Source organism: Calidris pugnax, unplaced genomic scaffold (assembly GCF_001431845.1).
Source record: "Calidris pugnax isolate Ruff unplaced genomic scaffold, ASM143184v1 scaffold81, whole genome shotgun sequence".
Classification (NCBI taxonomy): Eukaryota; Metazoa; Chordata; class Aves; order Charadriiformes; family Scolopacidae; genus Calidris; species Calidris pugnax.
The window spans coordinates 12662842-12679990 of NW_015090880.1; positions in this window are offsets into that span (position 1 = coordinate 12662842).

The window sequence follows — 17149 nt, forward strand, 5'->3', positions numbered from 1 at the left end:
TAAGTTCTGGTGACACTTCCAAAACTTCATACATTAGCAATAAAGAAGCATTTTTTTCAATCACAGGCTGAACACATCATTCTGCCATCCCTGTGGATAATTCCCATAAATAAAAATCAATAGAATTTGCATTGATAGATAAATCTTAGTGAAACTGATGTTCAGTAATGTAGAATTAGGTTGTATAGTGATCCAACAGGAAAATCAACTTTTTTTACTTCCTTCCAGAATGTACCTAGGTTAATTTATGTCTTACACTATATAAATGCAATTTTCTTTACATTTATAAGGGAATGTTTTATGTAGTAACTCAGAACTGTACAAAAAATAGAAAAAAAAAAAAAAAAAAAAGAAAAAAAGAAACATAATGGGACTGTCTCTCTCCACAAGATTGAAGCACAGCAGTAGTGAGGAAGGCAACTTTCTAGTGATGACCTCCAACAGACGCAATATTTATTCGCCTTCCATGTGTCTTTGCTTACCACTCATGAAGATGATCTTTCTAAAGGCCAACTCATCCAACTCTACCCCTGATCGGAGGAGAATTCAGTCTGGCTCTTGCCTCCGTACTGGCAATGATGATTCTTCAAATGGAAATTAGCCGACAGATTTGATGATGATGCACGAGCCAGAAGAGAATACAGCTCACTCTGCCATAGCTCTGCAATCTCCTCAGGGAAAACAGGAGTAAAAATCCATTTGTGTTTGCAAACAAGATATGTCTTGAATGTTCACTGGGGACCTTTTGAGCAAGGAGGTGCCAATTGTACTGTCGTTTTTCTAGACATCACATAAAACCTGCAGCCCAAGTGCACGAGGTATTTTCTTCTCCAATAAAGACCTTTTGCCCTTGTGTCCTATGCTGAAAGTGTTTCAATTCCTGGAGGAGTTTTTGTCCTCCCTAATGTGATTACTAATCTGGGGATCTCTCATGCAGAAAAGGAGAAAGGGAGTCCACAGTTTGTGTATTTTCCTTCTCTTTCATTCAGGGCTGCAGATGAACACAATTGTTTGTTAGCCACACCGCTGTAGATACTGGGTCTTCATCAAATCTACCAGCACCACACATAGGTCAACAAGGTTTTCTCAACAAGACAGGAGGGAAGACTCAGGCCTCTGAACACCTTACCTTCCATTAGAACCAGTGAAATTTAATACTTATGCAGCTCCAAGAAGGTACTCCCAGCTCCTTGCAAATACCTTGAATGCACATTTTACCCAGAATTTACCCAGATACTCAGTTTTACTTATAAACTGAAGTGTTCTTGACAGTGTATTGTCTTTTACCCCCCACAAGCTTGTAATTCTGAAAATGTACCTAGCAGCTAGGATGGACATTTAAGATCAGAGGCAGAAAGCTATTATTGCTCTCAATTTCTAATTAAGGAGTAAAAATCTATAGCAAATTAGCCATCTAAATAGGAGATAGCAGCATAAATACCTTTGTAGGCCTTGGGCTAAATCCTTTTGCTCCCACCGTAAACGACTGTTACCCTATGCTCCACGTTTATCTCCACAAGTGGATCTAATGTGAGAAAGCTTCATCAAATTCAAACAATGAGTATAATTTTACAGAGGAAATTAATGAGAAACCTAATTTAAGACCATGGACACTAACTCAAAGGAAAATTTAGCCTGAGTATCTGAAAACACAACATAATAGGTCTGTGAAACTGGAGAAGTGTCACTCCACAGAAAGAAGAAAAAAGGACATTTAAAACCAGACTAGAGAAAACATCATGGCACTGAGGGAGAAGCCTGTGGTGAGAGGGGAAGACAGGATGAGTAAATAAGGCTTTTTGTCCTGAATTTTTGTCCTCAATGAAGGGGGAAAGCGTTCCTGAGTTTACAGTGACAAAGAGAATGTTGCTGCAATCTCTTTTCATTTAAATTAGCAGGTCATCCTGGGAGACGAAGGGAGGAGGAGGAGGGAGAGGAGGGGACCTGCTTCAAATGACTAAAAGAAAAACAAGGACATCTTAAAGGATGAAGTGAATTGCTCAGAAAATGGAGTTCACTTACATATGCCAACTTAGCGTAAAAAGGTACTAAAAAGCAAAAGTCCCTGAACAAAATACAGTGGATACTGCAAGTTGGAGACATGGTCACAGGGAGTTTATATCCAGGTGCTGGCTTAGTAATTGGGTCAATGTCTGCGGATTCATGAGTACAGGTGTCCCACAGGGAAGCAACAGAGCATGCTCATAACCTACCCTATATCTCCCGAATCCATCATCCATCCCCAGATAGCTTAATTCATTTAGAAGGGAAAAAAAAATAAAATCATTTGTTTCTAAACCCCAAACGAGGCAACAAATTTGACAGTGAAAGAGAGAGAGAGGCTGGCTGTGTGTCCTTGATAGGCTCTTTGCTTTCCCTGCGTAAGCCATGAAAGGTAGATTGAAAAAAGAAGCTGTTGTTTCAGACTTGCCTCCCCAAATTTTTCCCTTGTCATATCTATTCTGCTCTGTTCTCCAAGGGTTCCTGTGGGCTGTCTGTTGCTCCCTGAAAGAGCAGCCTTTACAAAGGCTGAAAGCAGTATGCTTTTTCCCTCCTGCCAGCGTCCTGTTTGCAGAGCCATCTTGCTGGCAGCATACAGACAGCAGATCTGAACGTGCCCCGTGGCATGCTAATAAGCCAGGAGGATTTGAGGAGGAGGGCTCTGGATAGGCCTGGGGTGCCTGCAGGCTTGCATGGTGAGCAAGCCTGTCTTCAGGACAAACCAACAGAAAATCTCTACAATCCTGTTTTCCTCCTCATTCTCTTCCACCAGCGCTATTGCACGGCACGAGAAGCAACTCCCATAGGTTTCTCTCTCCAAGGAGAAGAACCCTTGTAGAGGCCCCCTATATTAAGGGGTCCTTTCTTTAACATTCAGGCTCCTTCGTGGTAATAGAGAAGGAGGTGTGTAGAAGAAGGGACCCATCTGGCACTCGGAGAGAGTCTCAGCAAGCTTGGCAGTTGCCTTAATGGCTGTGGGATTTGCTCACAGCCACAAACCGAACTCATACAAAGAATCTTCCTCCTGTGTTTAAAAGGATCATAAAGCACAGGTGTAGAAAAATAAGTCTGTAATACTACAGAGTCTCTGGGTACTGTGAAGACCCATAGGAAAGACCTCGCAGCCTAGATCAGCCAGTGTGATGGTCTAAATTAGAAGAGGAACATATCCAGTCAAATGAGTAGCTCAGAAGTGCAAGGGGCAATCGATACCTCTCTCACTGCACTGGATGTGAGCAGTGTTTTCCCCAAAATATCAGCCCAGGTTAATACAGTTGTCTCATGTTATTTGCACACACACTGAAATCTCACAGTCCAGTCTAAGAATTATAAGACAATGACTATTGTAAATGTAAGATCATGAACAGGGTCTACTATTTGTCTTCAAAGCAATTTTGCTATTGGAGAGGGAGAAGAAAACAAATCAAGTAAATTATATTTGTTTTAAAATGATCAATCTCCTCATCTGACTCATTTGGCCAGTTTCCATGCTTGTCGGGCGTGACTGCATATACAATTCTCCATTGTTTCTAATGACCTGTTCAGATTCAGGTTAATTGACCCACTTAGACATCTTTCATTAGCCTTCTTATTTTAATAAAAACCACTTGTGATATGTGATACTAAGATGAATCAAGATAAAAAATACAGTTAAAGAAGGTTCTTATTTAGCTATTTTTCCCCTTGCTTTTCTCTGGGTAATGGCTACAATTGGGGAACTGGCAGTAAAGGAAGATATAGTGCAACACAAAGGTTTCCTAATTGCTCCTGGTTACAAAGTAAAGGCACAGCCAATAGCTGCACCTTCATCAGAAGGTCATTAATTCAAAGCCCATTGTGTTTATGGCTATCTTGGATCAAGCCTTAAAATCACTTTAAACTTGTTGTAAATACCTGAAAAATGGATAATTAACAGTCCCTTCTGAAGGTACTTCCTTGACCTGAAGCCATAGGTGGAGCGCTGGAAGGCATGAGAGAAGTGTTCAATATTTAACTCTCTTGCAAGCTGGGAGAACAACATTTAAATTAGTAATAAACTTGCCAGCGCCTCCAAGCAAGGCCAGTGGCTGGAAAAGTAGAAGTCCCATCAATTTTCTGTGAAATACCTGTTGGAGAAACTTAGCATTCAATCAAAATCCCTCCTGAAGTTCACTGAAACTTTCCAGTCCCCAAAATTCCACCATGGGGAGGAGCATGTAACTTGACAGTGTCTTTAATATGGGCTGTATGTACACATTACATTGGCTCAGTAAGGACTGTTTGGAATTGTACTTAGGAAGCAAGCCGTGAACGCAAAAAGACCTTTGTCTGCAGGTGTTCAAAAGATGATGAAAAAACCATTCACTTTGATGTCTACTCTCAGCCCTTCTCAGCTTGCCAGCAGCAAATAGGGCTAGAAGCCGTGGCTATCTTAAAAGACCATCAGATTGAGGGCGAGGTAAAAAGATGGCTAAGAAAGGGAGACCAAAACCAAGCCTTTGCAGGACAGCACCTCAAAGGTGCCTCAGTCCATCCAAGTAACTGACAGGGATGGCCAGCATCTAGGGCTGAGACACACATGCCTAGCCCTTCTTATTCATTCAGCTTCCTTTTCTTCTCATTCAATGCCTCATCCCTATGCTAAAATGTACTCTCTGAATGGGCAAATATGACAAAATTAGAGGGCACTGTAAGAGTGAGAGAGGGAGAACCAGGTAGTGGCACCTTGGGGAGAGAGAGAAACACGTTCAGAGTGTGCTGGGAGGGATCTGCTCAGAAAAGAACTGGGGAAGCCTGCAGCCAGCCCTGTAATTGTGACAGTCTTAATAATAAAGCAGGAGCACTGTAGAAGGCAGATGATCCAGAAGAAGCTCAGGGATTAAGGAGAACGCTTTGCAGAGTTTTTCAGACACCATCAGATGTGCTTTAATATCAGCCAATGCTTCCTGAGTGAACAAATAATCTGGTGTAAAACAATTCTTCACATTTTGCCATATTTTTCTACTTAGCTTTTTTGCATTTAGGGGAATTTTTGATCTTTCAACCACAATTAAAAGGACTGAGAGGGAGGACTCTATTCTTTTCCTCTCCACGGGTTCCAGGTTGAATTAGCTCAGTTTTCAAGTCAGTTTCTTTGTTTTAATAAGATCGCAGGCATATGTTTAAGAGTTTTATACTAACATAATTATGTATATAGATCAATAGAAATGCATATTATGAAGTAGGTACACAAGTACACCTTATAAAGGATACATGTTTTTCATACAGCAATCATTACATACAGCTTAGCATTTTGGTGATTGACACAACATTATTATAACTAAATTGGAAAGCATCTTTTTCTGTAGCACCTGCCTCGCTGTTTGTCGCAGAGAAGACGGATGGGAGTTGTGAGACTTCCCATACTATCCCTTCCCCTTTTATTTTGCATTAATTCTTTGACAAGGCAGAAGGCCCCACAGAGAGCAAGAGTGTGCAAATCTCTAATTTGGGGTCTGGTTTTAGATGTCTTTATGCACGAGCCATGTGAGCACCAAGACAAACCAGGCTGCACAGCTTTTGCTTCTTCCCTGCATTAAGACGTTGCTCATACTGATAGAGCTTAGTGGGCACCAGGACATGTCCCTGAAGTGGAGGACACTGCAGGTCCTACTGAATTGTGTCTTGAATGCTGACAGGTGACTCACGTCCACCTGAGGACACCAGTGCTTATTTTAGCACTGGCATTAGGGTGTCTCTTGCAATGTGCTTGCTTAGCTCACTGCAACTCCTCTCTACCCTATCTGTTCCCAGCCAGTAGTATGGATGGCCATTCTGGCAGGGTTATCATTCTCTGTGGTACCCTGGAGCCCAGGATACATTTAGACACTGTAATAATACTGATAACGATAATAATAAATAAAGCAAGAATCTTGGGAGGACATTTATTTTAATGATTCCAGCTCTGCCTGCTACATTGAGAGGTAATATCAGCTATCTGTCTACGTCTTCTTTAATCTGGCCAACTAATTTGAGGTAATATTTATCACAAAAAGGTTCTGGGTATTTGCAAGTATCTCTTCTCACAAGACTCACAAGACTCAAAATTTGGATTTCCTCAAGCAGAAGATCCTCAGGGCTAACTAGCCCCGGCTTGAGGCATTTTCCATTTTGAGCTCTATCCTGCAAGTGATGAGCACTTCTCCCTGGTGGTGGGCTTGTTCACCACTTCCAGCCTTCAAGGAGAACATAGAGATTAATACAGGATTCAAGCAGGGATACAGTGATACATATCCAAATATTCTCCCGTCCTCCAGCTCTACATGCTTCAGGGACATATTGAGCCAGAGATGCAATGTCTTCCTAGTTAATAATCCAGGTGGTCTCCTCTTCCATTCTCTCCCTGAACCTACACAAACTGTAAGTATTCAGAATTTCCCATAGGAAGGATTTCCACAGCTTATCCACACGCTGGGCTGAGAACAACACCCTTGTGCTCACTCTGTGCCTCCTGAGTGCTCACCTCATTTGGCGCTCCCTTGTTCCTCTCTTGGAAAACAATGAGGAGCGTTTGGTCCCCCTGGCTTGCAGAGTTCACAGTGAAAAGATTTAAATCTGGCAGCAGATGCCTGCACCTCTGTGGGAAACCCACTGAGCCCTCATGCATCTTACAACACCCTGAGAGACATGTCGAGGGAAATTACTGGGCAGCATCTCATCTGCGCTATATCTCTTAAGAAGGGTCTTGGAGAGCGGTTCAGAAACAAGCATCTTTCAGAGGACTGAGGCCGCCTTTTTTGCCTGACAGGTTGTGCTCTCACACTCTTTTTCTCTCGCCTTGTCATCCAGTGCGATGACTCATGCAAATGAAGAGCAGCTGAACTTAAATAAGAAAAGTCCTTAGGGACTATCAAAGGGCACAGAACTTGGGAAGAGGGAGGGAAAAATGCATTTGCGTAGTCATCATGACAGTCGCCAGAGCAACAAACAATTAGGCTCTTCCTTGCTGATGAATTAATGACGCTTCAGCTGCAGTATCTGCTCCGCAGCCTCTATCCAGGAGAGTCAGCCAGGCCTTCAGGTGTTTAACTGGCACTTGCAAAAATCCTCGAAAAGAGAGGAACTTCACTTTAGAGAGAGGCTGTCCTCCCTCAGGGCGTCCCTGGAGAGATAACTCCTCAACTCACCCACTCGGCTAATGAGTGTCAGTGCTACTCTGTGCAAAAACACCTCAAGGTGAATGCATCGGATAGGAACATACACAGACACAAAGCCACACAGAGGAAATCTTTGTTTCCTACAGAAGTAAAAAGAAGGGTGTTTGTGTATGGGAGAGCGCCCTTTCTTGTCCTTCATTCCTCCCATCTTCCTTGCAAGCTTGAACTCCTTGAATAAAAAGGGACAGTGTTGAAATGGTGTCTCTAGGTCTCCAAAGCAAGCTTGTTTATCAACATATAGCTAAATCACTACTGAAACGCCATCTTAATTAATAACACGACCTTGTTAAAATTAGCATCTAACTGCACATGCTAATTCCTGCTTATTTCTAAGTCATTTTTTCTCCCTATTCACAGTAAAACCAAGTGGTTAGTCATCACCTCAGCTCCACAGAGTGCAAAGGGAAGTCATCCTGTTATCTTCCCAAATGGACAATCTCTATTGATAGCATAGGGCATGGAAAAAGCAAGGCTTGATTTTTCCAAGTCTCAAGCAAAGTTTCCAATGACCACTCTTAGGGAGATCATCTGCCAGACCAGGTCTTGGATTTTTTATTTCTGTGAGTGGCTTGAATGAGGCTGAAGGTTGTGTCCCTGCCAGTGCTTGTTCCTTGCTGTTTATTGTAGGATCTGCAGCCTCAGAGCAGCAGGTCTCCCCCTGCACCAAAGCAGAGGCAATGTGTGGGAGTGGGAAATGTGGGGGTCCTTCTCTGGGACCCCATGAGTCTCCTGCAGTCCCAGGTTAAACCCTAATCCACAATACTGTCTCCGGAGATCATATCTTCCTAGAAAGCCTGCTGGTCTGGGAGCCTTTCCATGCACGTGCAATATTCCTCTGTTTTAATGGGTTGAGTGGCAGAATTGAAATAGGAAAACAAAACTGAGAAATCCTTTCTGTCTCCTGGTATCTTTGCTACTTCATTGCTTTATAATAAATGTACATTCCCAGGTGGCCTGAGGGCCCTTCTCTCCTGCCTGGGCAGAGGTGCTATTCATTCACGGTTCATGGGGGAGGGAAGGAGCTACATGCTCTCCTTTCACAGCCGTATAGCCCAGAATCAAGAACTCTCCACAAGACACTATCTAATCAAAACCAGACACTCCCTCAGGGCACCATATACATTTAGGAAACAAGGACAGTCAGCCCTCCATGACCAAACTTCTCAATGAAGGAGAGAAGGGTCCTTTTTCCACCACTCCCCAAGCTAGATTGAAAAATGGAATGACATTTTTCCCTCCTCCTCCCCAGTTGCCTACCCCCAAGTCCCAACACAAAGACACACAGAAAAATAGCATGCCCACAGCTCACCCTGGCAGAAGCACTGCCCAGGGGATGCACCTATTTCTAATTCCCTGCTCAAGACTCTGACCATAACAAATGCATTTCTTCCTGCCTTCCCCACAGTGGGGCTGAGGGAGGACATCCACAAACAAGGCAGCAAGTGCTACTAGTAAGAGGAGAGAGATGATGAGGGGGCAGGATTCCTGGGTTTTGTTTCCGGTCCTCCCACTGCTCGCTGTTGGGAGTGTGGATAAGTCGTGCTTAACCTCCCTCCAACACAGTTTATTTAATGCCATCTGGGTTTATTTTTATGAAGTCTCAAAAAACTCATGCTCACGTTCACTTTGTTAGTGCCCATGTGTGAGATCACACATGCAAGAGAAGCCAGTGCCTGCCTGTCTCCGAGAACGCACGATCCTTGCACGTGACAGAAGACCCCTGGGACAGCTTGTGGCTTTGGCACGTGGGCTGAGAAAGGTCTGGGGATCCCAGGGAGCGAGGTGGAAGCTGCAGTGTAAATCCTGAGGGATAGGGAAAGGTGTCTGTCATTTCCAGCTTTGCTGAAAGTTTGACATACAGAAGAGGATTTTTCAGTCATCCAAGGCATCATCTTCCAACGTCTGAAGGATGGGGGATGGATTGTCTATGGGATAATACTGGTAGGACAACTTGATTCCACAACTGACAGCTATAACTCACCTTCCAGTGCAAAAATCTCTGGGGCAAAGGCAGTCATCCTCATTCTACCTGCACTGTGCCTAAGACAACAAAAGCCTTAAATCCTAATTACAGCCTCTGAGTGCACCCACAGGCCAAACGTTGGGAGAAGCAGCAGCTTTGCAAGGAGCAAAGCCAGGGTCATACTGTGAGAAGGAAGAGCCTCTTGAGAATAGGGAGTTAAAAGTAATGTGTTATTCTCCGGTGTTTTTCCTGCTAAAGCAAAGGGGTACTTAAGGATGGGCCTTAAGTCCTTCAATGTAAAGCACCATGAAGCAGAGCATTCAGCCCTGCCACCCTGTCCCCTCATCCAAAGGGGGAGCCCAGAACCTTCATGCTTCCCTCTCCATTACTTGTGGCTTCTGTGATGCACACGCTGCTTCGGGAGGCAAGGAAGGGGACAGCTCAAAATGGAAAAGAAAACATTGAAAGGGATGATTACATGTGGGAGAAGAAGAAAAAGCCCACTTTCCTCCTCACAAAGGGAAGCTGCTGGCTGATTGCTTTAGGCAATACACAGAGGTTGCTTTGTTACGCATGGTTTTCTATCCAGGGTCCTCTTTTAACTGCTGCAATAGAAGAGGAGGGAGAAAGAAAGAATGGAAGTGGATTCAAGGCCTCTTCACAGAGAAATGCCCGGCCCACCTTATAAGGTTTTTCTTCACTCTTGTAAAAAATAACTACACTTAGTTGAGGCTTAGAGAGCTCCCAGCTCTCATTCCTACCAACTACCAAGCCCAGATGGCCAGCCCAGTTCCCTCTGGAGTCTGCCAGCCTCCTCTTATCCCTTCTCTTCCCCTCAGTGACTGGATTTTCTGTAGCCTTTCTTGCACAGATGTCACCATGTCATGTCAGACCTGTGTGGCTGGCCGGTGTCTCCCCACACTGTGATAAAAAAGCCATATTTTTAATGTTACCATCACCTCATCTAGCTAAAAAGGGCTGGAGGTGATGGGTGGGGTGAAGTGCTAAGAACAAGAATGTATGAAGCAGTAGTAAAGATGATGAGAAAGATAGGACCAAATAGCAATGGTGATAGGTAAAACACCTTTGCTGTTTTAGCTGTATGACCCTCAAATTACTGCTTTCTTTCTCATGACAACATTAGTCACACGCTCACCAGTCCATGAACTAAACTTGGCACCATGGGAAGTAGCCATTGATGCCAGCTCTCCCTCAAGACCTTCTGTGTCTCTCCAAAGCCATGTCCCTCCAGGGATTCTCATTCCTCACCTCACACTGAATCCTGTATTTTACACTATCACCCTTCTCACTGACCACACATACTTTTTCTCTTCTCATGTGAATGAACTTCTGTGTGTTGCCTCCTTTAGGAACCAGTCCAGGGCTTCCAAATCCCCCAGCCTGATTTCTGTGCACAATGATTTACAAATGTCCCCATCCTCTTACCCGTGGACTCTCTTTACATCCTGTCATTTATTTTGGGGAAGCAGATTTTCCTTTTGAGTGATGTGAAAGCTTTTGCTTGACAAGATGGGAATTTATGAGTTGTGACTCCCAGCTCCTCCCCCAGGGCCCATGAAATCTGTGCATTGCGGGGGGCAAGGAGGGGAGGGCAGTGTTTCCAGACAGAACCGAATGGACACGGCTTCCTGGTGGCAGGAGATATTTATGTATTTGCCAACGTTTTAGTATAAAAATAAGGAGAGATACTAAGGTGTGTGGGGGGAAGTATGGAAGGAACATCAAACTCAAACACAGCCATCAATCTCCTGACTGCCTGGGGTGGGGGGTGGAGGACGGACCTCAGTTACTCGTTGTTGCAAGCAATCATTACATAAGGATGCAGGTGATGGAAAAATTTCCCAGGTTCCTGTTTGTGTTTTTTTTTCTCTTTTTTCTTTTTGTGTGTCTTCTGCCCCAAGACCTTACCATGGAAAAAGGGCTCAAAGTAGACAAGACTTGCATATGATAATGCATTATCACAAGTGGTGCAGGAACACAGAGAGATGGGGTGGTGTTTTCCTGTGCGGAAGCTGCACAAAGAAGAGAGAGCAATTCAGGCTTGGTGATAATGTTATTCCTTGGTATCTGAAGGGACCCAGCAACAGGATTGCCAGATTACAGGCATGTTTGTCAGCTGCATTATGGGCAGTGACTATTAAATTATGTAATTATTAACTGGCAGCCTTTCACAACCAGAGTGGTTAATATTATTAATGTTCAGTCCCATAAAAGAAGTCCTAAGTTGCTTCCCTTCCACTTCTACCCTTTTGCCTTTTCTTTCTCCTTTGCTTCTCTCTTTCTCTCCCAGTGGTGTCTTTCTTCCTGAGCTGTCACTGCAGATGAGGGCTGAAATGTCTGCCTTTTGGTTCCATTCCATACTGAAGGTCTTACCCAGGTCAAGAGCCTCTCCAGCTGCATGGGGATGATACTGAGAGCACTTCAGGCTTTTATGGGCTTGGAGAACATCCTTGTTGACTCATGAATTGCTGTTTATGTTCTCTGGTGTGGAATCCAGTGGCCCCTCAAGTGTGTAATGTGTTCCTCCACCACCAAGTTTCCTCCTGAGTTTTGTGGGCAGTAGCTCAGGATCCCACATAAATGCAGCATCTTCACGGCACCTCTGAAAGAGAGAGGTGGTGGCACAGAAGGATCAGCCAGTGTTCCCAGGAGCTCAGCACAGAAGAGAGAGGGTGCTATAATGGGAGAATCATGCTGTCAAGAAAACTTGAAACAGAAGAAGAAGTGTTGATTTTAACTATTTTCAGGGGGGCTTGCTTTCCTCTTCTTTTCTTTACTTGTTTCAGTAGCAAGTCATTAAGCATTTGTGCATATGTGTGTATTCGCAAATTGCTTGTGGATAGTCATTTGGCTTGTACTATTTTGTGCTTTAATTGTAAAAGATGAGCTTTTTATAGAAACATATTTCAGCTTATAGGCCACCCTGAGGATACAGCTGTCTTGTAATTCACAGTGTGTTACTGGTCAATGAAGTTTCATTATATTTATTTTATCTGTAGAAACACAACTCCCTTTTCCAAAAGCTGAATATGTGCAAGCACAAGAAGAGGATTCTGGGTACTCACATTTAGATGCAAGTACCTCTTTGCTGCACCCTTCATGAAAGCGTTCTCAAGGAGGTGGATGAAAGAGGCACGGGCATGGGTCAGTCAACCCACTGCTGCAAATTCAAGACATCCCCGCCCACCATGTGTTGTATTTGCCTGACAAAAACACCAGTCTGTTCCCGAAGTCGCACATGTTCTCCTTAGGGATCTGCAGTCCAGTTGTGTTCATCCCGACACACGTGCCTTGTCACGCTGGCATGGCAGAGGAACAAAACCTTTTGACTGCAGGCTTTGTGCTGCAAACTCCTCATAGAGGCTGAGGAGAAGAGGCTTCCTGCAATGAACAGTGCCCAGATAAAAAAGGAGCAGCTTTTGATGCTGTACATCTTATTAATTTCCCTGTTTTCACTCGGGCTGTGCATCCTGGAGGAGTGATGGACTGCCAGCTCTGTGGCTACACTGCCCCTTCCATCCTCTCCTCCCACCCCTCTGTTCAAAACCGACCAGCTGTGCACTGAAAACACAAATAACAGCTCAAGCGAGAGTCAGCGGCAGAGGGACAGGGAAGGAGGGTGGCTGTGTGGCACGCAGGGACTCGAGGCGTGCAGTTGCCACATGAGATCTGAAGCATGCCAGCTGTTGGGACCCACCCCTGCAATCTGCTGGTACACACAGCACCACAGATGAGGGCTTTAAAAAGGAAGGAAAAAAAAACCCACAGCAGCAGTAAAAATTATTTATTCAAAGTTCAGGAAACTGTTATTAATGATTTCTCCAAGACCTGCGTGCCAGCACAGTAATGAATGCCCACCCTTTCTTTGCTGCAAGCAAGAGCGAATATGGAGCGAGGCAGCACATCACAAACAGCTTCTGAGCACCTCAGTAGTTGCCTGTCCCCCCTGCCTGCCCAGGCAAGGACACGGGCAGAGTGCAGGACTGGAAACCTGCATACCTTACAGCCCCTTGAAGCCTTTCTGACTTGAAGCATCTTCCCCCAGATTCCCAGCAGAGGTACAAACCTACAGACAGAGCGTGTTTTCTGAGCAGAGAACAGCCTATGGATGGAAAGCAGTTTCAGATGACTGCAGCTATGGGGCACAGCAAAGGACTTTCCCATAGAGCATATGCTACTGCTATACTCCAGTGTACAGTCTGATGGTAGTTATGGTCAATCCATGCTTGTGGGTACAAAAGTGGGCAAGCTAGAGGCTAATTCCCTGACAACGCACTCTCCGCCGGGACTGTGGGGCATCTGCAGCAGACACGCTCAAATAACCCAGCACTGATGGACTTCTTCAATGTATTTATCCTCTAACTCCTCATTAGATAAGGAACATTATAGATGATGAACTGAAGAGGAGAGTCTAAGCATGGGAAGAGCTGTATGCTGGAAGATTGGACTGGGTAACTAATCTTGCTGCTCTGAACTGGTCTCCCAGGAACCCAGTTCAGCTACTGGGGTGACATTGGTCTTGGGCTGAATCTTGTCTTCACTGGGGGGCAGGTCTCCCCAGGGAAAAGATCTTACATTCATCACACATGGCAAAGCTATCCTGCCAGTGGCCTGCCAGTATCTTTTCTAGGGATAAAAAAAAAAAGAAAAGAAAAGGAAAAAGTCTTTTTTGGAGTAATCTTTCCTTGGCTGAGACTGCCACCCAGGAGCTGTCCTTATCATCATGTTTGTAGTTCCTGCCTGCCAAACAGGAACTGGATTTTAATCAACAATTTGTTTCCCTTCAGGGCATCACGCAGTCCTGCATAGACTTTGGGATGTGACCAACACTCCCCTACCCTTCATTCATACAAATGAGTAGAGCTGTTGCTTAGTAGTGATTTCTAAGCAGCTATGAGGCTAAAACTGGCCTTTTACACAATTTCCTCTGAGGATACAGGAGATGGGAGGGAAAAGCAAGGCCAGTATTAGGAAAGGCAAGGACTGAAGCCTTGCATCTCTGTGCCATCACATGGGACTCTGGATACCAGAATCGCCAGCACTCACTGAAGAATATGGGGAAAATAAAGGGTAATAATAACTTTCCATTTGGGAGCTGAATTGTCTTACTCCTGCTTTCTTTTAGGTCCCTTGCATTTGGGTCACATTTCCCTGAAACTGGGTCTAGAGTAACCTAGGAATACTTTTTTGGAGTAATCTTTCCTTGGCTGAGACTGCCACCCAGGAGCTGTCCTTATCATCATGTTTGTAGTTCCTGCCTGCCAAACAGGAACTGGATTTTAATCAACAATTTGTTTCCCTTCAGGGCATCACGCAGTCCTGCATAGACTTTGGGATGTGACCAACACTCCCCTACCCTTCATTCATACAAATGAGTAGAGCTGTTGCTTAGTAGTGATTTCTAAGCAGCTATGAGGCTAAAACTGGCCTTTTACACAATTTCCTCTGAGGATACAGGAGATGGGAGGGAAAAGCAAGGCCAGTATTAGGAAAGGCAAGGACTGAAGCCTTGCATCTCTGTGCCATCACATGGGACTCTGGATACCAGAATCGCCAGCACTCACTGAAGAATATGGGGAAAATAAAGGGTAATAATAACTTTCCATTTGGGAGCTGAATTGTCTTACTCCTGCTTTCTTTTAGGTCCCTTGCATTTGGGTCACATTTCCCTGAAACTGGGTCTAGAGTAACCTAGGAATAACACCATAGGACACGTCACAGGGGATTACCTCTAAGCAGGTCACAAAAAAATGCAAACAAAGAGCTTGCACAGAACAGTAACTATGTGAAGCAATTCCCTCTAAAATACCTTTTTTCTAGAAACAAAACTTGAGGTGATTATTGTTCTTTTTCTGGAGGGACAGAAAGATGAGTTTGATTCTTTTCTGAAGCATCTTTCACAGCTGGAGTTTGGCTTCATTTTGGGGGACCTGTTCCTCAGTCCTGTGCCAGCAACTGGCCTAAAAATCTTGCCATTGAACACACACAGATTTAGGGTATATAGATAATATTTCTGCCTCTTGCAATGACCTCCCTTGCTCAAGGATTGTCCTTGTGCAAAGGGCTTGGAGCCCTCACCATGGTAGTGTGCTAATTCTCAAGTCTTGCTTTCAGCTTCCTGAATTTAATCTGAACTTTTCTGTGTAACACTAATGTTATGGAAAATCAGTTGTAATAGACGAAGACCATTATTGTTCTTCAGGTCAAGCAATCAATGAGGTAATTTCCTTCCACTTTAATGCTATTATTTGGCTGTAATCATTTCCAGTTGAGTTTGCATGAGAATCAAGTTGAAACTGCTCCTGGTCACATTTACCTGGAAAATTTTCAAGACTATCCTCTAGAAAATCAAGACTTTCTTCTGATGAGCTTTAATTAATGGTGATCGTGATTCGGCTACTCTCTGAGGATTTCTTATCTTCCAGAGATGTTACTAAAGACACTCAGGAGATGGTGTAAGTCACTGTGTCTTTCTGTCTCAGAGAGAGCTCACTATGGCCTTGGATGGCAGCCTGAACACATTTTTGGTTAGCTTTTTAGCAGCAAAGCTAAAACAGAAACAAACCCCTCTCTTTTATGGACAGTTACATCAACCCTCAGTGACTAAGGAAACCCAGGACACTGCCTGGAAAGCAAGGCTCAAAACACTGCCAGTTTTCTTCCATAAATCCTGTTCCTTAAACAACACATCCATATATAATAGTTTAAATAAAGCAGGGCCAGATGCAATCCAGAAACAGAAAGTAGCTAAAAAGGATGCCATTATTTAGGGCCTTCCATAGTCCTTCTAGCATGGTTTATATATTGGTGCAGGGGTCTACAGCCTGTTAATTTTCCTGACATGTTTATGCCCAGTTATCCCTTTGGAGGCTGCTTTTGATGCCTCTTCTACACTGTGTGGTATTGCGAAAGTCATGCAGAACATCAACACAGATCCCAGCCTTTTTTGACTAGGATGTGTCTTTCCCCAACATGTTGTTGTGTGGTTTGGCAGAAGTGGGGAAGATCTTATGTACAACATATCAGGGGTTCTTAAGTCAGCTGGGTCTGATTCAGGCTATGCATCTGATGTGCTTCAATTGTCCAGTATTTTGCTGGGTCCCTGACTAGGTGACATCAGGAAGAAGAGGAACTTTAACCCAGTTTCTTAAAATCATCACAGAGATGTGCTCTAACAGCATCCAAAAGCAGCAGCGCTTCATAAAGGCCATTGTTTGCCGAGATAGACTTGGCCTGGCATCCTCATTCCTGTCAGAAAGCGCCTTCTGCATCGTAAGAACGGTGTCCAAAAGCAGAGGGACTGGTGGAGCAGAAAATTTGAGGCACACTCAGAAAAGCATGGAGTTGACTTTGCTAACCAGGTTTCCCTTGTGCTTAGCAACAGCTCCAGTGGGCCCCTGGGAGTTTTCAGTAGTCGGGAGCCTTGTTCCTTGGCAGAAACATAATGTTGGCTGTTTAGCATGCTGCTGAACCTGTAATCTACAGCCAAGCAATGGCAAACGTTGTAGCCAAGTGAACAGCAGGCTTGGAAGGGGGTTGTTTTCGAGGGCTGATTTCCTCTGCCATTTGCAAAAGGGCATCCTGCAGCCAGGCCATATGATTCAGGACTCTGCCTCACCGTGGATGTGCTGCTTCAGTGCTCGGCATGTGTAAAAACCGGCACCACGCATGACAGATTCAGGTGACATAAGGTGACTGTTCACCAGGTGGGCAAGAAGCTCATTAAAATGGAAGAATGTGCAGCCCCGAAGCATGCACAGCAAAACCAGCTGCTGCGTATGCTTGCTCCCCAAATTGCTGACCCATGCACAGCTCCCTCCTGCACCCGGCACCTTCTGCAACACTATTTTGTTCTTCTCGCATCACTATTACTAAACCTCCACTCTGTTCTGGCCAGCTTGCCTTTTTCATGGAGCCACTTGTGGTTGTGTCCCACTTGAAGAGCACATGTATGTATCTCAGCCCATCCAAGACTGTCATAATCATGATC